We start from the raw sequence: 20,000 nt of genomic DNA, 5'->3' as shown, positions 1-20,000 counted from the left end.
GGATCATGTCTCTGCTTTTTGCAGATGATGTGGTCCTGTTGGCTTCATCAATCTGTGACTTACAGCATGTGCTGGGACGGTTTGCAGCCGAGTGCGAAGCAGCTGCGTTGAGAATCAGCACCTCCAAGTCTGTGGCCATGGAACTCAGCCAGAAACGGGTGGAATGCCTATTTCGGGTCGGGGGGAGTTGCTACCTAAATTGGAGGAGTTTAAGTATCTCAGGGTTTTGTTCACGAGTGAGGGTAAGGGGGAGCGGGAGTTGGATAGACGGATCTGGGCAACATCAGCAATGATGCGGACATTAAACTGGTCTGTTGTGATAAAGAGAGAGCTGAGCCAAAAGGCAAAGCTCTCAATTTACTGGTCCAGCTATGTTCCCACTCTCACCTATGGTCATGAACTATGGGTAGTAACCGAAAGAATGAGATAATGGATACAAGTGGTAGAAATGAGTTTTCTCCGCAGGGTGGCTGGGCTCTCCCTTAGAGACAGGGTGAGAAGCTTGGTCATTTGGGAGAGACTGAGAGTAGAACCACTGCACCTCCACATCGAAAGGCGTCAGTTGAGGTGGTTCGGGCACCTTGTTAGGATGCCCCCTGGATGCCTCCCAAGGGAGGTTTTCTGGGCATGCCCCACTGGGAGGAGACCCCAGGGCAGACCCAGGACATGCTGGAGAGATTACATCTCTCGGCTGGCCTGGGAACGCCTTGGTATTCCCCCGGAAGAGCTGGTGAAGGTGGCTGGGGAAAGGGAAGTCTGGGCTGCTCTGCTTAGGTTGCTACCCCCATGACCCAGATCCAGATAAGTGGTAGAAGATGGATGGATGGATGGATGGATGGATGGATGGATGGATGGATGGATGGAAGACCATCACTCCTCCACCTGGCTTTGAAGATATCTTCACTCTGCTGCCCGGCTTCAGAAAGGACGAGACTGTCATGCCACTGCCGGGCTTCTAAGAGGACAAGACCATTGCTCCATTGCCAGGCTTCAGAGAGGACAAGCCCGTTACTCAAAAAAAGCCAAGACTTGCCTCTGAGTCCAGGTCCAAATCCAAGCCCACGTCCAAGATCATGCTCCTGCTAACACCAGAGCCCATGCCCAGATGAAAACCCAAGCCCACATCCAAGTTCATGCCCATGCCAATCTCAGAGCCCATGCCAAGGTCAGAGTTCAAGCCCATGTCCAAATCCATATCCATGCCTGCATCCAAGTCCATGTCTATGTCAAGTACTAAGCCAGAGTACACAACCATGTCCATGCCTGAGTCCATGCCCATGCTGATGCCTGAGTCCATGCCCATGGTCAAGCCCAGGTCCACAACTGAGTCCATGCCCATGCCGACACCTGAGTCCATGCCCATGCTGACACTAGGGTCCATGCCCATACTCAAGCCCAGATCCACGCCTGAGTCCATGCTCAAGCCCAGGTCCACACCTACATCTGAGTCCATGTCCATGTTCATGTCCATGCCCATGCCAACGCCAGGGTCCATGCCCATGCTCAGGCCCATGTCTATGCCTGAACACATGCCTACACTGGAGCCCATGTCCATGCCTATTCGTGAGCCTATGTTCATGCCCAAGTCTATGCCTGAGCCCATATCCATGCCCAAGTCCATGCCCAAGTCTATGCCTGAGCACATATCCATGCCCACATCCATGCCCAAGTCTATGCCTAAGCCCATATCCATGCCCATACCCAAGTCTATGCCTGAACCCATATCCATTCCCATGTTCATTCCCAAGTCTATGCCCGAGCCCATGCCCATGTCTGAATCTATGCTGGACCCCATGCTCAAGTCCATGTCTATGCCAGAGTCCATGCCCATGTCTGACTCTATGCCTGAACTGAAGTCTCTGCCAATGCTCAAGCCCATGTCTATGTCCAAGTCCACGCTCATGTGTATACCTAAGCCCATGTCTTATGCCTGAGCCTCTGACCATCCTAATGTGCATGTTTGCATCCAAGCCTACACCAAAGCCTCCACCTGTGTCCATGCCCTGACTCAAGGCCTAACCAGAACCCAAGCCTCTGTCTAAGCCCAGGTTCTGGTGCCACATCCATGCAGAGCCAGAGCAGAGCTCTGAGGACATCATCCAGTGCCAGGTCTTTCACCCTGGGGCTGACAGTAGGTTTTTATCTCCCTGAGAGAGCTCTTTAGGGGTTTCTGTCATGCCAGTGCACACTCGAGCTTGGTGCACCTTGAGAGGTTACTCTTGTCCACATGCATGGAGTGCATTGCACGTGCTGTAAGGACAACTCATTATTGGAATCACCTGTTGCTGTTTTGAGCACAATCAGTGCACTCATAAAAGGACTCCTTCAAGCACTAAGAGGTTGTAAAGTATGTTCACATCATCACATTAGTATTCCATGTTACTGAGCCTTGTTTTGTTACTCTGGCTAACAACTCTACTTTCTGTTTTGTTCATTGTGACTCAGAATTTGTCTCACACTTGTATTTATTATTTGCCTTTTTCTTTTGTGCACGCTGGTAAATAAACACCTTCCTGTGATTATATCTGTCTGCAACTCCTTCTCTGACAAAATGACAGAGCAAGACATCAAAGCGACAGAGACAGGATGTGTCCCTGTGTTCAGGTGCAACCCTGAGTGTTAAACACTCTGAAGCCTTCGTGCTGTTTTTATTTTTGTAGTTTTGAACTAATGACCTGCTGTGTTTAACTGCACATTTAAGATTAAACGAGGTGCAGGTCGGTTAAATGCCAGTGTTTTGAGCTGAAACCATCCTGAGGGATTTAACAGAATTGTGTGTGGATATGGATTGTTGGAGTGTTTGAGGTGGTCTTATAGCATGAGTTTGAGTCAAAGACCTCATTTCCACCTGATGATAGATTAAATCATTGTTACAGCACCACAACAAAGAACATAGTTCTAGGAGACACAAGAGGATTTGTGGAAAACAGAAAGCTCTGCATGATCACTGATAATAAACTGTGTAAATAACGTCAGTGTTTTTGAGTTTATAGTAAACTTGTATTCTAAGTTGTTATGGGTCAAACTGTATATTAAAATCATATCATAATAATTTACACTTTTACAATTGGAAGCACACAGTTGTATAGAATGTCTGTGTATTCTGTAACATTACAATTTCCATGGCAATGCTCTTGTACACAAAGTGAGCTCCATGAAGACATGGTGTGTGAAGGCTGGATTGAAGAACTCAAGTGTCCTGCACAGAGCCCTGACTGAACTCAACCCCACTGAACACCTTTGGGATGAACTAGAACACCGACTGCACCCCAGACCTCCTCACTAACATCAGTGGCTGATCTCACTAATGCTCCTGTAGTTGAATGAACACACATCCCCACAGCCACGCCCCAAAATCTAGTGGAAAGCCTTCCTAAAGGGTCACAAACACCTACAGGAGATGCTTCATAGTTAACAGTTCCATTCCTGGATCCGACTAGTGACATCATCAGGAGAATACTGTACCAGACAGTTTTGGCGCCTTATCCTTGACTGATAGCACTGATATGGCAGGGCCCCTCCCTCATGAGGCGCAGCCTGCGATTAATGCTCCTGATCATTTTTCTCTATTTTTCCTACTTGTCTTATCTTCGGGGTTTTTTTTGCTATTTTTCTCCGTTACCATAACACTGTAATCAAGCCACTATGAGGGTTGCAAGAGTTTTGGTGTTTTTGCTCACAGTCGCAAAACTTTTTTTCAGCGCAGCGACGCAGCAACTCCACACCGCCCGCATTGTTTACACCAGGGATCAGCTGATCGAACTGAAGCCGGCCTCTCTAGCGACAAGATCGGAAGAGAACACACAGAGGATGCAGAGGAAATAAGAAGCTACGGAGGAAGAGGGTGGCTTTGAGATAATGGAAGCTTATTGAAAAATCTTATAAGCCGTGTCTCCCCTCTATCATCATGGGGAATGTGAGGTCCCTCGGGAATAAAGTGAATGAGCTGACGGCACTGGCCCAGAGTCAGACGGAGTATCGGGAGTGCAGTTTAATGTGCTTCATGGAGACATGGCTGCTCCAGGATGTTCCCGAGGACAATGCTACAATCAAGGGCTTCCACTTGGTGCGTGCGGACAGAGACTGTGCCAGGAGCGGTAAGCGCAAAGGGGGAGGGCTTACTGTTCTTGTGAACAACCGGTGGTGTAACCCAGCTCACATCACTGTGAAGGAGTGCATCTGCAGCCCGGATGTTGAACTGTGTGCTGTCGGACTTCATCCATATCATCTGCCCAAGGAGTTTTCTAATGTTCTCATGGTGGCTGTTTATGTTCCCCCTCTGCAAACCCGCACACTGCTTGTGACACTATTCACTCTACAATAGCCCGGCTACAGACTCAACACCTGAGTGCATTCATCGCTATCTCAGGTGACTTTAATCATGTTCATTTGGACAAAACACTTTCCACTTTCACCCAATTTGTGAACTGACCTACCAGAGAGGGAAGAACAATAGACCTGCTGTATGCTAATGTTAAAGAGGCTTACAGCTCTTCCCCCTCCCCTCACTGGGCAGGTCAGACCACAACCTGATTTACCTCTCCCCTGCTATGTGCCTCTGGTGAAGAGACTGCCCATCACATCAAAGATAGTGAGGAGATGGACAGATGAGGCCAACAAGACACTGCAGGGATGCTTCGAGGTGACAGACTGGCAGACACTGTGTGAGCCCCACAGAGATGACATTGATGGGCTCACAGAGTGCATCATGGGATACATCAACTTCTGTGTGGACACCACTGTCCCAGCTAGGACTGTCAGCTGTTACCCCAACAACAAGCCATGGGTAACGAAGGACATCAAAGCCCTCTTAAATGAGAAGAAGAGGGCTTTCAGAGCTGGCAACAAGAAGGAGGTGCAAGGAGTACAGCGTGAACTGAGAGCAATGATCAGGGAGGCCAAGGAAAAGTACAGGAGGAAGCTGGAGTGGAAACTCCAACAGAACAACATGAGAGAGGTGTGGAGTGGAATGAAGACCATCACTGGTTACAAGCCAACCAACAGTGAAGGAGTGGATGGCAATGTGGAAAGGGTGAATGAGCTGAATCTTTACTTCAATGGATTCGATGGCGTGACCCCAACCCACCACCACCACTCTTCTGCAAGGATGGCTACAACCACACACTTCACATTCTCTCCCCTCCCCCGCCTCTTCTTGTCCAACCGTATCCCCATTTCAGGACCTCGCTCGCACCTCCTCAACAGACCCCTGGCTGAGCACCCCCCCCAAAAAAAACACCTTCATCCCTCCCCCACCTGTCACCTCCACACCAATCATCAGTGAGGAGCAAGTGAGAAGACAGCTGAAGAGACTCCATGCAGGAAAATCAGCAGGCCCGGATGGTGTTAGCCCCAGGGCCCTGAAGACCTGTGCCCTCCAGCTAAGTGGAGTACTTCAGCATGTCTTCAACATGAGCCTGGGTCTTCAGAGGGGCCCCATGCTGTGGAAGATGTCATGCCTCATCCCTGTACCAAAGAAGCCATGTCCCAGTGACCTCAAAGACTACAGGCCCATGGCATTGATGTTACACATCATGAAGACCCTTGAGAGACTCATCCTGGAGCAGAAGTGGCCTATGGTCCAACCATTTCTTGACCGCCTTCAGTTCGCCTACCAGCCCCGTCTTGGAGTAGAGGACACAATCATCTACAAAGTCTACGGCCACCTGGACAAGCCAGCCAGCACTGTGAGGATCATGTTTTTTTTTATTTCTCCAGTGCTTTTGACACCATCCGGCTGGCTCTGCTGGGTGAGAAGTTGACAGCGATGCAGGTGGATGCCCACTGGTGTCCTGAATTGTGGATTATTTGACTGGCAGACCACAGTATGTGCACTTGCAGTGCTGTGTGTTGGACAGAGTGATCAGCAACACCGGGGCTCCGCAAGGGACTGTCCTTTCTCCTTTCCTTTTCACTCTCTACACCACTGATTTCAACTACTGCACGGAGACTTGCCACCTCCAGAAATTTTCTGATGACTCTGCAGTGGTTGGACGTATTACCAGTGGTGATGAGAGCGAGTACAGGATGATGGTGGACAACTTTGTCACATGGAGCAAGAAGAACCACCTACAGCTCAACATGACAAAGATGATAGAACTGGTAGTTGATCTAAAGAGAATCAGGGCTCCGGTGAACCCTGTTAACATCCAAGGGGTCAGTGTGGATGTGGTGGAGGAATATAAGTACCTGGGGGTGTACTTGGATAATAAACTGGACTGGTCCAAAAATGTGGACACGGTATACATAAAGGGCCAGAGCCGTCGCTATTTTCTGAGATGGCTGAGGTCCTTCAACATCTGCCGAATGATGCTGCGGATGTTCTATGAGTCTGTGGTGGCCAGTGCCATCCTGTATGCTGTCGTCTGCTGGAGCAGCGGCTTGAAGGTGAAGGACACTAACAGACTCAATAAGATCATCAGGAAGGCCGGCCATGTTGTAGGTGTGGAACTGGACTCTCTGACAGTGGTGTTGGAGAAGAGGACACTGTTTTTATTTTGGACAATCTTAGACTGTCTTTCCCACCCTCTACATGAGGAGCTGATCAGCCACAGGAGCACAGTCAGTAAATGGCTGGTTCTTCCACGCTGCACAACTGAGAGACCCAGGAAATCATTCCTACCTGCTGCAGTCAAGCTGTACAATGCCACTGTATAACTGTGCTACACTGTCTTACCATGTATACTGTATCCTTAACTCAGGTGCAATATATGTATATAGGAATTATTAACCCTGCCGACAGTAGTCGGAGGGGTTATTATTTTCACCTGCGTCAGTCTGTGTGTGTGTATCTGTCTGTCTGTCTGTCTGTCTGTCTGTGTGTCTGCAAGATATCTCAAGAACCAATGGATCGATTTGGACCAAATTTTGTACATGTGTTGCCAATCACCCAGGAAGGAAACCATTAAATTTTGGAGGTCAAAGGTCAAAGGTCAAGGTCATGGCAGAACTTTGAAATTTTCGCCCAATGTATTTTAATAGGGAAAAGGCGGGGTTTGCACTCGTTAGAGTGTCCCTGTCTAGTTGTATATAAAATCACTTCATTTTGCTTTTACTTAAGTTATTGAACTTATTTAAATTTATTTTATTTATTCTTTTTTCAGACTATTTTATCTTCTATTTTTAGACATGTTTACTTCTCTGATTCAGGAGCTTGGTAGCAAATTTGAATTTCCCTCTGGGGATTAACAAAGTAATTCTGATTCTGAAATGTATCAGGGTGCACATACTTTAGGACATGTAGTGTATCTTTTCTGTTGTGTAGAACTGATGGAGCAAATGGGAAACAAACACATCTTACATCATAATTCAAAACCCTCCCACTATATTAAATTATTATTTAAACCACTCCCACTATCTTACATAATTATTTAAACCCCTCCCACTATTAAAATAATTAATAAATTTGTCTCCTCCCACGATATTAAATAATTAATGAAACTCCTCCTGTTATATTAATTCATAATTGAGACTTCTCCCACTATCTTACATAATTATTTAAACCCCTCCCACTATTTTAATAGAAGCATAATTGAAAACTCTTCCAACTGCAATACATCATAACTGACACCCCTCCCTCCATATTACATCTGAAACCTTTGCTAATCAACGTCATACCTGAAGCCCCTCCCACCACATTCCATTATAACAGAAGCCCCTCCCACCATATTACATCATAACTAAAACCTTTGCGACTGCATTGTTTTGAACTGTGTGTGCGTGGTGATGTAACGCCATCATTTGCATAAAGTAACATTAAAAAATAATAAAATTAAAAAAGGAATCTGATGCTCAACCATAAAGAGCCGATTAACACACAAACATTAAAAATTATTTAACATTAAACATTCCACTTGTGAGGTTTATCCTTTCACGCTAAGCTTTATATTCAGCCTTACTATTTCTGCACTAGATATAGTGTGTGTGTGTGTGTGTGTGTGTGTGTGTGTGTGTGTGTGTGCCCGCTTTCTAAATTCCATGATAATTGGGGATCTCGGGGACACAGTGGGTAAACACAGGTCTGCTTTATAAAACACACACACACACACACACACACACACACACACACACACACACACACACACAGGGCTTTAGATTTCAATGTTACAGTTTGCTTGAGGCATTCCAAACATTTTTATATCAGACTTACTGATTATAAGATAATTTTCATTATATTAATTTTTACTGATACGAATTAAAGGGTTTAGTTTATCTCTGTGTACTTTGTACTGAGCATACGAACACTGATTTCTAGTATTGATGAGTTTTCTATATAATTTGTTTTTATAACAGATTGATGTTCTGAGACTGAAAGAAGTCCGAGGATTAGATTAAAATTTAATTTCCTTCCTTGAAATCTTTTTCAGAGGAACAATAGAGTTAATAATTTCATTATATGGAGAATGTCATTAATATCAGACTACACATGCCACCCAAGAGTTGATTATTTTTCTCTAATAACATGTCCCCATGTGTTTTATTCCTCTTATACCACAGTAATTTACCAGCAATTACATTTTTTTTATTAAAGAACAGCATGTCCTGCATTTTATCTGTTTATAGTTATATTTAATAGTGAATGAGTGGTTACTATAGAAGCCATAATGTATTAAAGCGAGTGCATTAATATAAACCTGCACTACTGTCAGAGCTGCTGTTAGAGAGAATTAATCAACACCTTCTGACCAATCAGAGTCCAGAACTCAGCAGCGCTGTGAGACAAAGTAAGATGCAACCTAGTGATCTCTAAATGCTCAGAAGTTCAAAGGTAAAATATTCAGGGATTCCTCCAGATTCCCAAAAATACCTAAAAATACCTCCAGACCTCCATTTAGCTCCGATGCCAGATGTTTTGGCCAAAGTTTTAAAATCCTAAAAACACCTCTGTTTACGTACAATTACTTTTGTCAGGAAAATTATTACACACACACACACACACACACACACACACACACACACACACACACACACACACACACCAAGCCAATTTCCCAACATACAGCAAGCCTAAACAAATGGACAGAGAACACACAACCACTGTGACTTTAACACTGCTGGGAAAAACGCTGGTGTGGTTCAGGAAGTTCTGACATGAATGCCGTATTTCGCCTCCAGCACGAACACCATGTAGGAAGCATCACAGCTGGAAAACACACACACACACTGCTCTTTAGTGTCACACACCTTCTGGTATTGATTCCCTCTCTCTCTCTCTCTCTCTCTCTCTCTCTCACACACACACACGTGCGCTCTCACGCAGGCCCATTGTGCGTCCCTGGGGTGCGTATCAGTGGTTGCGTGCGACGTTTCCATTTCTCACACACTCCTGTAAAGCACACACTCCTGTAAAGCACAGCTGAACAGTAGTAACTCCAAACCCCAACTCAAAACACGGCTGGTTTCAATTTAAGCCTCACGGCTCTGCCAAATCATAGACCACCCCCTCGACACACTGCGCAGTCACCGCTCAGTCACCTCTGGCTACACACACACACACACACACACACACACACACACTGACATGACTGGGATGAACTTCTAACTGTCACTGTGTAGAGCTGAACGCTTCTTGTACACACTGATAGAGGCTCAAAAGTTTTTTGTTGGAGAATGCATCCAGAAGTCATTTCTGTGTGTGTGTGCTCAACTCAACTATGTGGCCATTTTTGTTACACAACCGATGCGCACTAACTTCGACCTGCTAACACAGCTAACTGAGATGCAGTTCGTCTCGACTCACATGGCTAACACACACCATAAAGCTAACACAAGTAGCACTGCCTCGTGTGTGTCCATGCCCAATGGCCCACTGTCTCATAATCAGTCCCTGCACACGAGATATCATATCGCACGGAAGCGTACCGCTGCCACGCCAGGAAAAGAGAAACAGATCTGTATCACGTTATAATGTGAAAAGTTTATAATGTGGCAGTGATGCACTTCACGAGGGACAAAAGAGAGAGGAGAATGGCAATAGCAGTGGGGAGGGGCAGGGATGGGGCAGGAGATGAAGACGGGGCACATGGTCAGGGTGGGGCAGAAGGGGAGGGGTGAGCATCTGGGGTGTTTCGTGAGAACAGCAGGGAGTTGGTTTGGACTGATGTGGGGAATTGCTAGCAGACGGCATGTCACTCACGCAACGAGACGGAAAGAGAGAGAGAGAGAGAACTGCACCTGAGAGCTCGAGCTCAGCAATCTGTTATGGTTTGGATCATCACAAACATCTCAAACAACGTATATACACACACACACACACAGACACACACATACATTAGCATAGACACGCACATTAGGCCTCCTTCCATGCATGTGGCACAACCACACATCCTATAAATCACAAATATCTTAATTTAAACAGGCAAAATCTCAAAACACACACACACTGTATTTATTATTTATTCCCTCATACACCAGTACAGGGTCAGTAAACTACTGTCTTTATTTATTTATTTACCTATCCATCTGTTTAGTGTTACATCAGTACTGATCCTGGTATTGGGTTTTGATCCGATATCATATTTAATCAAAACAATACTTCAACACCTATAGGTATTGAACAGACGATATCAAATAACAATGATCTACATGATCCGGCCAAAAAACTCCAGAATGGAAATTCCCGCTAGCTATGCGTGAGGTGAGTGAAAATACCAGCTCTTAGCCAGTGTGTTTTCTTCAAAATCAGTCACTATGGGTCGACAACAAGGGATTCTGACACAATGAAAGCAAAAAAGTCCTCACAGCTGTACAGAAACTCTTTATCAGAACAAAACAAAACCCACTCCTACCGTATATAGCCAACCCTACTCCATCCCAGCTTACTAATGTAGCTCTCTAAAGAACTTTGTTTAAAACCAAAATCATGCATAAACACACATACTTGCTTTTCTTTGCTACTATTTAAGCTGAAGGAATAAAAACAGAGCTAAATAAAATGTTCTAGAATGTTCCTGATTGATTAAACCTTATAGGGCCGTCACACTAGAGGCAGAATGAGCCAGAATGCCATCAGAATGAAAAGTCTTCGTATATTCCTGGATACTCAAAGTGCATTCTAAAAATTCTGACTGCATTCTGAGTGCATTCCAAACATTCGGGCCCATTCTTGTGGCCGGCCTGAATGTTTTGCTCATGCTCAAAACATTCGAGGTGCATTCGAAGAGGAGAAATATTGAACGGTATTCGAAGTGTATTCTAACTGCATTCTGACTGCATTCTAAATATTCTTACGGCATTCCAACAGCATTCAAAACATTCTGATCATGTTCAAGGGAAAAATCGAAATGGCAAGCCACTTCAAATCCTGTCAGAATGTCCTGAATGGGCCTCGAATGAGCTGGAATGCCGTCGGAATGAAAATTCTTCGTATATTCCGGGATATTCAAAGTACATTCTAAGTATTCGAGCTGCATTCTCTTTGAATTCTTAGACGTTCGAAACATATTCGGAGGCTATTCCGGGAGTGTTCTGATTGCATTTGAGGTGAATTCATACAGCATTCGAGGCACCTTCCAACCAGACTTCGGGTGGTATTCAGGCAGCAATCGAATCGCACTCGTACGGCATTCGAAATGCATTCTTAATATCCTTACAGCATTCTAACAGCATTCTAGGTATTCCTACTGTGTTCCAACTACATTTGAACTGCATTCAAAAGCTAATACACCCAGAATGTGCAAGAATCATTCGAGGCGGGTTCGAAGTGCATTCTAAGTATTTGAACGGCATTCTTACAAAGCTGTAAGAATGTTGGTCAGTTTGAAATTCCCGCCCGAATGTGGCACAAATTTTGAAAAATTTTTCATTCTGGCTGGTTCTGTTTGATTCCTGCTAATTCCGAATAAGTGTGATGGGGCCTTTACCCAGAGCAACTTCCAGGAGTGTAAGTGCAGTCTCTGTCAAAAACATCCTCATGCTAGTTGACGAGATGAACTTGAAGAGAGACTGAACATGAAAGTAGATTAGTCATTTCACTGTCGGTATCACCATGAACTAAAAACATGTACATTACATTAATGACATTTAGCAGACACTCTTATCCAGAGCAGCCTGGGGAGCAGTTGGGGGTTAGGTACCTTGCTCAAGGGCACTTCAGACATTCCTGCTGGTCCAGGGAATCAAACTGACAACCTTTTGGTCCCAACTCTGCTTCTCAAACCATTAGGCCATGGTTTCCCTGTACTCATACTTAGTCTGACAGAATGGTATCGATGCATGCCGATTGTACTCCGCTGGCATCATGAGAGCTGAGAAGTCTACAACAATTTCATCAACCTTGTCCTGAAGTTCCACCAGTGTTACTATGCCAGCTTGGAGGTATCAACCCTTCTATGTTTAGGAGGACCATCCTTACCAGACCTGTCAGTTGGTTCCCCTGAACATGGAGGATCCTACAGAACCATTTTGGCAATGTATATTTACAATCTCAGTCTTTCAGTCACTACCTCTAACTTGTGCAGATCTGCAAAGGGCCATAAACTTCTAAATCAAGAACTTCGTCTTATGACTCAGGTCCTTCTTCAGTGCATCCAGTACATGAGCAAAGTTACTGCTGCTATTATACTGAACTTTTGGTCAATCTTCCCCCCCACATTTATCTGAAAAATGCAGAGACACCCTTTGCTGGTCCCGATGATGGGTACAATTCTGACCTCAACTATGTCTTGATATCCGATCCATGAATATCAAGAACAGGAGATGTAAACATGCTGTCATTTGGCCCCTACAGTGAACAAACTTGGTGCCTTAAATCCAAATCTTTTGCACAAGTGGAATGTCTACTGTTTTGTGGTCAGGAAAAAAAAATTATTTTCCTGAAGAATTTGATGCTTGACAGAGATTTCATTCCAATATCCTCACTAGACTTTCCTGGAAATAACTCTCAGATCCCCTTTATATAAAATGGAAACTACCACACTGGTTTGCTCATCCAGCGGCACTGCCCATGTGCTATAACAGTGCCTGGGTTCCAAGGCCTTCAAAACCCAAGCCAAAACCTTCCAACTGCCTCACTGATCACTCTGAGCTAGGGAATTCTGATCCCTCACAACCCAGGTGGTCAATGGGGTAATAAGAAGGCTTTACCATGGTAAAGTACAAAAGGGGTGGAATGTCTTGGTGCCTTGCCATGGAAAAATCTTCCAAGTAATCTTTTCTGCATGCTTCTTATTCCTGTTGCACTTTATTTATGTCTTGTCAGTACCTTGGGTCCAGGAGAAATGTTATTTCATCTCACTGTGTGCTGCATTCTGTATATGGCTGTGATGACAATAAAGATCTACTTGGCTTGACTACCTTGATGACCAGGCAGATGTTTTCTGATTCTTCTCAAGTCATTTGTCCCACCACTTGCATGGGAGCTCTACAAATACCTCAATGTTCAACTTACCTGATAATATTCACAGACAAATTCAGAGTTTTACTGCCCTTGGTGCAGACAGTTTGGGTAATATCCATTCATCTGTTCCTGCCTGAGGCTCCTCCTTGAAAGGCATTTTTCATGGACAGTCCTGCAACCTGCAACTAGGCAGAGCCAGTGCCTATCTGCAAAATCAGGAGTCTCTGAAGCTAAACAAGCAGAAAAGGTTCTATTTAACTTAACAGCCTAATTCACTGCCAGATTAACTGAATGTCTCTTGCAATTGAATCTTGCTTGGAGATGGGAATTGACATCATCAGTCAGAAGAATTTCCTTGCTAGCCTTATCCAGTAAATCGCCTGCACATTTGTGTTGTCTTCTACTTTTGCAGCTCTCTGATCCAACCTACGACCAGAAGGTGATCAGTTAACAGCTTGGCACCTGTCATGTGGCCTCAGATTTGATGAGCAATAATTCAGCTTTGGCCCATGATGCTCTAGTGGAACAGATGAGTTGTTCTGGCCAAACTGTAACCCTCAGACGAATCATAAACAACCCCATGACTCGAGTTCAGAAAAGGCAACTTGTTCCTCACCATCACTCCACTCCATGTTTCCTAGTCATGACTCCTGGCCCATCTTCAGGACCTCACATACTTTCTCCAAGAAGACAGAGTATTCTGAACTGCTGTTGGACCTGTAACAATCCAACTGCCTCTCATCTACAGGGACAAACACTGGCCACCAGCCACATGCCTGAATATAGTCCTCATCTAGTCACCACCTCCCAGTTATGATAACTCTAGAGTAAACGACGGACCATTTTCAAGGGGCTTGACTCCAAGAATCAACACTGCACTGGGTACAATGTGACTAAAACTATATCTTTTGGATATCTATCAACTTCACGTAACAGCTCTTGCTCCTTTCCATGAGGTCACTGACATCAAGAAGGACAGAGATAAGCTTCCACCCTTTTCCAACTCATGCACCAAACTCCTGTTATTGACCCTGCAAATATTCAAGCTGTGTTGGTTCTTCAGGCTGGGGACAGTCCCTTGCTTGTGAGCATTACTCACAGGCATGGTTCCAGGGGCAAGTCCTGATTGTCCTATTTCAGTTATTTTTAACAATTTCATTTTTACCTTCTTCATAAAAGTAGTTTGGATTTTGTCAGTCTGTCTGTCTGTATCATGTTTGTCATTTATGCACCTCAGTTTTGTCAATGCTGAGATAAACTGGCTCAATGTCACTGCTGACACATTTTTCATATATTAACTCAGAAGGCTGTCTCTCTTGCATTCTGCATCTGGAGGCCTGGCTGTGGTCCTACACAGACTCTCCTCTGGTTAATAATCTGGCATTAAACTGACTCTTTACAGCTTCCTTGTCCAAAACCAGAGTGTGTTTACAAATCCCTCCAAATGCAGCAAACAAGCTAAATACACTCTGGTTTAGTAATGAGGCATCTGATTATGTGGTGACTAATCGTAATACACTCGGCTCCAGAAGTCTGAGTGCGCCAGGAATACGAGGATTTCTCACAAACCCTGCATCTGTCTCGCTGTTTAATCACAGAGTTTTATTCATTACGCCTGTGAGGTGAGCCGACAGTAACAATCTGATCAAATGTTCATGATTTCCTGTTTGGACAGTGATGAAATCATTACACACATTAAACTCTCACACATCATTGGTCAAGAAAATACTGCTAGCTGAAGTTTTCTTTTAATGGATTTTATATTGTCTTCTTTTTAGCTCTAAAATCAAGTCATAAATTTTGATATATGCACTGAATTAAAGTGGAAAATAAAATTATGACACAGGTTCCTTTTATTTAATGACAAGAATTGCATCATTATTCCTTAAATTACTGCCTCTTTAAAAATATATAAAATGCAAAAATCAAACAGAGAATTAAAATATAAAGTAGAACATAATTCAAACAGAAAATATTAAAAAATAAATTTAAAAAAATCTAATCAAAAATAAAATGTCATTAAAATCTTATTTTGTTATCTTCATTTTCATGTTAATTTGTGACTTTTTTCTTTAATACATTTTTAGCATTGAATCTTGAGAAGGTTCCTGTTTTCTCTCTCAGTGCTTTATTTATTTTTTTATTTTTTTATTTTTTTTTTTTGGGGGGGGAATTTCTTTAAGTGCTGTTATTCCAGATCCTATAAAATACCCTTCGGCTTTGATATTCCTAGAGTGGTGCTTGAAAGTTTGTGAACCCTTGAGAATTTTCTATATTTCTGCATAAATATGACCTAAAACATCACCAGATTTTCACACAAGTCCTAAAAGTAGATAAAGAGAACCCAGTTAAACAAATGAGACAAAAATATTATACTTGGTCATTTATTTATTGAGGAAAATGATCCAATATTACATATCTGTGAGTGGCAAAAGTATGTGAACAGAATGTGTCAGACATTCTGTCGCATGTCCCAGACCCGGTGAAATGTAACTGAATTGTCTTGGCCAGGCCTAAGGGTCCCATCTGCATCTCATCATTGCTGAGGAGTGTGCTCCCATCACCCAATCAAGCATCCAGCCAGAGCAGGTCATGATATATTTTTTACCATATTAACATGCCATTGTGCGTCATGCCTGATGTAAAGACTCTCGTCTCTGCGAGCCTACCACACAGATTTAATACTTGTCATTTTTAGGGCATACCTAACAACGTGTTTTCTTTCTCTCTCTCTCTCCCCCCCCCCATCTGTCCCTCTGAGTTACATGTTGATCCTGGGATTGAGATGCTGGCCTCTTCTGCCCCTCGGACCTGCTTGATCCATCCTGGTGCCCTGTGTCTGGTCGGAGTTTTATCGCCCCACTCCTGTGAAGGACGGCCCCATGAGGACAGTTGAGGGTTATACCTGTTAAAACTGTTAATATTATAGTCAGGCTGTCTGTTGTTGCCCAAATGAGGATGGGTTCCCTTTTGAGTCTGGTTCCTCTCGAGGTTTCTTCCTCATGTCGTCTGAGGGAGTTTTTCCTTGCCACCGTCGCCACAGGCTTGCTCATTGGGGATAGATTAGGGATAAAATTAGCTCATGTTTTAAGTCGTTCAAATTCTGTAAAGCTGCTTTGCGACAATGTTTATTGTTAAAAGCGCTGTACAAATAAACTTGATTTTGATTTTGATTTTTTTTTTATGTGAACCTCTAGGATTAGCAGTTAATTTGAAGGTGAAATTAGAATCAGGTGTTTTCAGTCAATGGGATGACAATCAGGTGTGAGTGGGCACCCTGTTTTATTTAAAGAACAGGGATCTATCAAAGTCTGATCTTCACAACACATGTTTGTGGAAGTGTATCATGGCACGAAAAAAATACGATTTCTGAGGACCTCAGAAAAAGCATTGTTGATGCTCATCAGGCTGGAAAAGGTTACAAAACCATCTCTAAAGAGTTTGGACTCCACCAATCCACAGTCAGACAGATTGTGTACAAATGGAGGAAATTCAAGACCATTGTTACCCTCCCCAGGAGTGGTCGACCAACAAATATCACTTCAAGAGCAAGGCGTGTAATAGTCAGTGAGGTCACAAAGGATCCCAGGGTAACTTCTAAGCAACTGAAGGCCTCTCTCACATTGGCTAATGTTAATGTTCAAGAGTCCACCATCAGGAGAACACTGAACAACAATGGTGTGCATGGCAGGATTGCAAGGAGAAAGCCACTGCTCTCCAAAAAGAACATTTGCTGCTCGTCTGCAGTTTGCTAAAGATCATGTGTACAAGCCAGAAGGCTATTGGAAAAATGTTTTGTGGCCGGATGAGACCAAAATAGAACTCATCTCATTATCTCTAGCTGCTTTATCCTGTTCTACAGGGTTGCAGCCAAGCTGGAGCCTATCTCAGCTGACTACGGGCAAAAGGTGGGGTACACCCTGGATAAGGTGGTGTTTACATTAGACAGTATCAGCGGATCATCAGATTAACGTTTTTAAAACGATTCGCGTGCACACAGCAACGCCAATACACGATTCGCGTGCACACAGCAACGCCAATACACGGATACGCTAATCACATGACTAATTAGATGGCACGTCACATGATCCCAGTGCATATCGGGCATGCGCAAGTCACTCACCACTTGCAAGTGGAAGGATGACAAGCGAACACCTTCTCCAGCAGATAAACACACCTGGCTGTGATGTTCATGTTCTCACTGAGTTTAAGCGCCTGAAAGAGGTAAATAAGTTGAAATGTGTAAATAAACCTCAGTGTGGCTCAGTGCTTCCTCCTGCGCTCCAAATCATTCCGCCCTGAACAGCGAGTGCCCTCTGGAGGGTGTGCACTCCAGCCCTGCGCAGCTCACAGAGCGCGCGAGTGAAGCGCATGAGCAGTGATTCAGGACTGAGCCGCTGTGTGTGTGATCCCAATGCCAGCGAATCAGGAAGGTGGATGTCACAGTGACGTTGTCCAATGATGACGTCAGCTAGAGCTCAGCACAGCGTTTCCGCGTTCCTCAATGTTTGCACAGCACCGGATCAGATATGAACTGGGTTGAATACGTGGGCCCTGGCGGATTCAAGTTGTTCCGCCTGTCGAGTCATTTCCCGGCGTTTTAATGTGAACAGACAGTGCATCCGTGACGAAAACGAGACGGATACGGTCTAATGTAAACACCACCTAAGTCGCCAGGTCATCACAGGGCTGACACATAGACACAGACAACCATTCACATTCGCACCTACAGTCAATTTAGAGTCGCCAGTTAACCTAACCTGCATGTCTTTGGACTGTGGGGGAAACCGGAGCACCCGGAGGAAACCCACGTGGACACAGGGAGAACATGCAAACTCCGCACAGAAAGGCCCTCACTGGCCACGGGGCTCGAACCTGGACCTTCTTGCTGTGAGGTGACAGCGCTAACCACTACACCACCGTGCCACCCCCAAAATAGAACTTTTTGGTTTAAATGAGAAGCATTATGCTTGGAGAAAGGAAAACACTGCATTCCAGCATAAGAACCTTATCCCAACTGTGAAACATGGTGGTGGTAGTATCATGGTTTGGGCCTGTTTTGCTGCATCTGGGCCAGGACGGCTTGCCATCATTGATGGAACAATGAATTCTGAATTATACCAGCGAATTCTAAAGGAAAATGTCAGGACATCTGTCCATGAACTGAATCTCAAGAGAAGGTGGGTCATGCAGTAAGACAACGACCCTAAGCACACAAGTTGTTCTACCAAAGAATGGTTAAAGAAGAATAAAGTGAATGTTTTGGAATGGCCAAGTCAAAGTCCTGACCTTAATCCAATGGAAATGTTGTGGAAGGACCTGAAGCGAGCAGTTCATGTGAGGAAACCCACCAACATCCCAGAGTTGAAGCTGTTCTGTACGGAGGAACGGGCTAAAATTCCTCCAAGCCGGTGTGCAGGACTGATCAACAGTTACCGCAAACGTTTAGTTGCAGTTATTGCTGCACAAGGGGGTCACACCAGATACTGAAAGCAAAGGTTCACATACTTTTGCCACTCACAGATATGTAATATTGGATCATTTTCCTCAATAAATAAATGACCAAGTATAATATTTTTGTCTCATTTGTTTAACTGGGTTCTCTTTATCTACTTTTAGGACTTGTGTGAAAATCTGATGATGTTTTAGGTCATATTTATGCAGAAATATAGAAAATTCTAAAGAGTTCACAAACTTTCAAGCACCACTGTATAAGTACAGTTTTTGCATATTTTATTTAAATTCAACATATTGAATTTATCAAGTGAATTAATGATGCATGTAGTTAGAATTATTATACAACCCTAAATCAGAAAAAGTTGGAACAGTGTGGAAAATGGAAAAAGTAAAAAAAAAAAGCAGTGATTTGTAAATGTACTTTGACTTGTATTTCATTACAGACAGAATGAACCCGAGATATTTCATGTTTTGTTGGTCAACTTCATTTCATTTGTTAATATCCATCCATTCCTGCGTTTCAGTCCTGCAGCACATTCCGAAACAAGTTGTGACGGGGAAATTTAGGGCGAGTAATGAGGTAAAACAATTAAATAATGATGTCATCAGGTGACTGGAATCATGATTTAGTACAAAATCAGTATCCAGGGAAGGCCGAGTGTCTGAGGAGTAAAGACAGGCTGAGGATCTCCAGTTTATCAACAAATGTGTGAGAAAATTATTGAAATGTTTAAAAACAATGTTCCTCAAAGAAAGATAGGAAGGGATTTGGATATTTCACCCTCTACGGTGCATAATATCATTAAACCATTCAAGGAATCTGGAGGAATTTCGGTGTATAAAGGGCTCAAGCCTAATCTGAACCCCCATGATCTCTGATCCCTCACTGCATCAGGAACCATCATTCATCTACATCTGATAAAACCACATGGGCTCGGGATTACTCTGGAAAACCTTTATCAAGCTACACTACGGAGTTACAGCCACAAACACCAGTTAAAACTTTACTGTACAAAAAGGAAGCCTTATGTTAACTGTGTCCAGAAGCGCCATCGACATCTCTGGGCTCGGAGGCGTCTGGGATGGACCATCACACAGTGGGAACGGGTATTGTGGTCAGACGAATCAGTATTCCGGGTCTTTTTTGGAAGAAATGGACGTCGTGTGCTCCAGACCAAAGATGAAAAGGACTATCCAGACTGTTACA

The 20,000-nt window shown here is 44.0% G+C and overlaps 1 protein-coding gene across 1 annotated transcript in view; it reads right to left on the bottom strand.

Annotated features, from left to right (window-relative positions):
• Positions 1-20,000, bottom strand: part of fgf7 (fibroblast growth factor 7) — a 108,869-nt gene that overhangs the window by 63,183 nt on the left and 25,686 nt on the right. The window lies entirely within an intron of this gene.

Source organism: Neoarius graeffei, chromosome 6 (genome assembly GCF_027579695.1).
Source record: "Neoarius graeffei isolate fNeoGra1 chromosome 6, fNeoGra1.pri, whole genome shotgun sequence".
Taxonomy (NCBI): Eukaryota; Metazoa; Chordata; class Actinopteri; order Siluriformes; family Ariidae; genus Neoarius; species Neoarius graeffei.
The sequence above is the reverse complement of the archived record's forward strand: the minus strand, read 5'-3'. Positions and strand labels throughout refer to the sequence as shown.